This window comes from Thrips palmi, unplaced genomic scaffold (genome assembly GCF_012932325.1).
Source record: "Thrips palmi isolate BJ-2018 unplaced genomic scaffold, TpBJ-2018v1 HiC_scaffold_8, whole genome shotgun sequence".
Lineage (NCBI taxonomy): Eukaryota > Metazoa > Arthropoda > Insecta > Thysanoptera > Thripidae > Thrips > Thrips palmi.
Window position 1 is genome coordinate 13,545,282 of NW_023144635.1, and position 4,466 is coordinate 13,549,747.

Genomic DNA, 4,466 nt, shown 5'->3' on the forward strand with positions numbered 1-4,466 from the left:
TTCGAACGGGCAACTTTTCTCAACAGATTCTGAAAGCCAAGGACAAGGCCTACAACTTTTGTTATGGTCGCAACGCTGTAGCGAGGTCGGCCATTCGACTTTTCAGGCCTCAAAGGTTTTTCTTTCGTAAATTTAATTGGAAAATTATTCCTATTTTGACAAATTTTGTTATTTTTGTGCCCCTGCGGTCCGTTTTACGTCCAAACCAGTATCAATCCATCCAATCAAGTTTATATGAACTGGAAATAGATGTAACGAGGCAACACAGACCTCAGGGGCACAAAAATAACAAAATTTGTCAAAATAGGAATAATTTTCCAATTAAATTTACGAAAGAAAAACCTTTGAGGCCAGAAAAGTCGAATGGCCGACCTCGCTACAGCGTTGCGACCATAACAAAAGTTGTAGGCCTTGTCCTTGGCTTTCAGAATCTGTTGAGAAAAGTTGCCCGTTTGCAAAAATGTCGCTTTTACAGGCAAAAAACGTGTAAAAAATGGCAGATTTTGGTACAATATTTTCATGTTTTTCGCGATTTTTAGCTCTATATGCCCAGCTATTACTTGGAAATCATTTCTTTTGCTAGAGAACATCATAAAATGACCATATGCAAAGAAAAAAGCAGACAGATCGGAAAATTATTTTAAATCGCGCGATGTCGCATTTTTGGCGTTTCGCGCCACTGTGAGAGGGCGCCCCATCACCTGGGCCCCCTGTACTTCACCCGGAGGTGCCCTTCTGCGAGGCGACTGATCCGGCCTTCGCCGACCCCGAGGAGGCCCGCTCCACGGGGGCATTTTCCCCCACGCCGTCGGAGGCGTCCGTGGGGCTTGATGCTGCCATTGATAGCTGCATCAAGGCCGCTATGGAGGACTCCTCCGAGGGCGAGGGTGACGCCCCCGAGGAGAAGGTGGACCCGGAGCTCGGCGCAAGTGCCGGAGTCGGGGAGCCTGGCGCCGCGGGCGGCAGCCTTGACAACATGCTGGCGAGGCTGTCGGCCCGGGGCGTCAGGGCTTACCGTGTGATAAATTTGTAATATATTTAGTTAATGGTTTAGGTTAGTTTTAATTTTTAATTAGTTTTCCTCACATTATGGTTGTCTGTAAATATTAGCGTGTAGGTGTACATTAGTGAATCGTGTAAATAGTGCAAATTAAACAGTATGTTTGTCAATTTGTAAATAAGAAGAGAGAAGAGACCTAAACTTTGTTGTAAAGTACTAACTCAAAAAAAAGAATTGTAGTAATAAACCTGTATATACGTTCATTGCCTGTCAATTGTCAATCCTTGAAAGTGCCTTTACTGTTATTTGCACGCAATCGTGCGAGTAGTCACAGCCGTCTGCTGGTGAATGAGAACATTGGAATCAAACGATTTAGAATTTTGCTCTGAAATATTTACCTTTAAAATATTTGCTTGCAATATTTACTCTCACTGAGCATTAACATTAATAAAAGATTAATGATGGCGCGTCCGCCTGTAAGTTTGAACAACACTACACTTCTAACTGCAGTTTAGAAAAGATTGACTCAAATCAGAAAGAAAAGTTCAAAGTGAACTGCTAAAGGATTAATTAATTTGTGGATCCAACCGAAATAGAATTTCTAATTCTTCATGATATTGAGACCTTTGACCTGTTAGTTTGGTCACAGTGTGTAGATTATACAAACATACAAATTTTGACAGAAGTGGGGTTATGTTCCCCTGAGAGAGAAAATTAAATTGACAGAGGTTCTGCATTCAGTTTTGCTGGTCTCTTAAAGCCAGGCTTGATATGAGCTACGTGCGTGAGGCGTTTCCACACTTTACCTGTCGGCAAGCGGAAACGTACAATATATAAAATACTAGAAACTTTCTTATGAATGATACCCAATCGGTATTGTTTTTGAAGTTTCTCTGGGTTGGCCAAAGATGCCTTCCTTTCAAACCAAACAAAGACTGGCTGTCCTTGTTGATATGACACATTTTTCCTGTTGGCGTCATATTTTTGTTTATAGACTGCCTGTGCCTGTGCTCTTTTTTCCGAAGCAAGTTTTCGGATATTTTCAAGAGCAGCTAACCTTCTAGTGAGTGACGTTGTCTGAGGGAGTAAAGTTTTATTGAGGAACGGTGTGTTAAGTGTTTTACCAAAAACGATTTCGTGGGCTGAGTAACCTGAAGCTAGTTGTGGTTGGTTATTCATGAAAAATTGAACATAAGGTATCAACAAATTCCACTGGCGTTTTCGCTTTGTCTTGTTATTTATAAGAAAACGCAGGCCAGAGATTAGCCTACGGATCATACTCTCAACCCGGCCTGCACTGAAATGTGCATGGCTAGGTGCCACAATTAAACCTATCGATAATTCTTTTAAAAATACAGCTAGTTCATTGCTTTTAGCTGGTCCACAGGAATCCATGTGCAATGTTTTGCAGACTCCATGCAATGCAAAGAATTTCTTTAAACCTTTTATTATTTCTGCTGTGCTGGGTTTCTTTGCTGGCATAAGGTGACAGTAATTACTGAACATGTCACAGATAACCAAGCAATGACTAAAACTATGTTTAAGGGTTATAATGTGAGTAAAATCTATAGCTAAATCACTAAACAAACTAGTACTTTGAAATGATTTTAGTTTACCGTATTTATGAGGACTGGCTTTAAAGTAGCCACATTCTACACAAGAAGACACATAAGCTTTAATGTCGGCAGACATGGATTGCCAGAAATAAAATTTCAGTATTGAAAGTTTCAGCACTTTTTCTCCAGCATGGAGAGCTAAGTCATGAAATTGATTTAATACATTAGGTATTAATATTTCTGGTATTACTATTCTGGTAGGGGCTGTATTTGTAACCAAGAGGCCATTTTTCAATCTATAGAGTGGAGTGTTATTTGAGAGAAGAGTATCCGGAAGTTTTGATTTTCTAAGAGACAAACAATTCATGATTGTTTGCAGTGCTGCATCATTTTGTTGCAGCAGTTTTATTTTATCTAGCGTCGGTATTTTTCCTTGTTCCATTTCACCCAATGGTTTAAACAAGGATCCTTCTTGGGAATCAAACTGAACCGGTTTTCTTTTCTCGCCTGGGCGCTCCAACACCGGGGTATCCACGCAGCGCGTGGCGATACCCCGCGCTGGCGAGTCACCGCTGGCTGGGCGCTCGCTCGGTTGCCTACCTAACCCTGGACTGGCTGCGCGCGCCTGACATGTGCTGCCCTCTGCCGCCGCCCCGCGAACCGCAGCGCGTGTAAGCCGTCGGCCGTCCGGCCTCCAGCCCTCCAGCCCGTTCACACGTCGGCTGTCGACCGCGCCGCGCCGCGACCACCGCGACTCCCGCGCCGCGCTCAGTTTCTGTATCATAGTCACTTGTATCATAGTCACTTGTATCATAGTACAATAAATGTAAATTTTGTATATAAACGTTTTCGTCTCGATCTTGATCACTGCATCACTGCGCACAGCGGGCAACGTAGGAGCCCAACAATACCTACAGGTATGCGGTCCAGTCTCGAGGGAGACGGACGTCGGTCTCAGGTACGTGAGACCCCCACCAGTGCCAGTACCTAACGTCGTGGATGATCCCGAGGGTGATCTCAATGAGGATCAACAGAGGGCGTTTGACAAGATTGTCACTGCGGGAGAGGACCCTAATTTTTATGGTGAAAAATGGTTTTACGTCAATGGATGTGCCGGTGCCGGAAAGACGTTTTTGTACAGGAAGATCGAAAAGAACTTCCGGGACCAAGGCAAATCGGTCTTTTTCACGGCCTACAGTGCAGCTGCGGCGCAGGTTCTTCACGGGGCGAGGACTTGCCACAGTGGGTTTGGAATACCCATCAATCTACCGGAGGACGGTTCCGAAACGACGTCAAGTATAAGAATGCAGAGCACTATGGCAGATGAGATCAGAAAGGCGTCCGTCATTTTCATTGACGAGGTCTCCATGATGAAATCACACGGTAAAAGCGGAACCTGGTTTTTCCAGGAGGCTGATGGTGAAGGCATAGGCGATTTCCAGGAGGTTCCTGGGAAAACCAGGACAGCTTTCACCGTGCATGGCATATCTCTATCATCGACAATCTTCTCAAGGTAAGAGTGTTTCAAATGGCTCGGTTATGCCAGATGCATGTTGCTTGGTAGCCTTCTGAATGTAATTGTGGAGTGTCCTTTCGTTTTGCAGCACTAGATCTGCTGGGCGCAGTGCCACGGCCCGCCGCACAGCAGGACACCGGCAGCAACGTCCGTGAAGGTGATTTTCTGGGCGTGCAGGAGCTGCACCCACCCACCCACAACCACCGCGCCCTTGCCGTCGCCGCAGGTGCGGAGAGTGAAAGTGATTTAGACAGTTTTGATAGCTGGGATTGGAACAATGTGGTGTCGAGTGATGAACAGGACGTGCTCGGGGCGGTCGGCCCCAAACCAGTGCAGGAGCACGAGACCAAGATTAAGCGCCCGGACTACTGCAACAGGTGCGGGTGCCCGACCC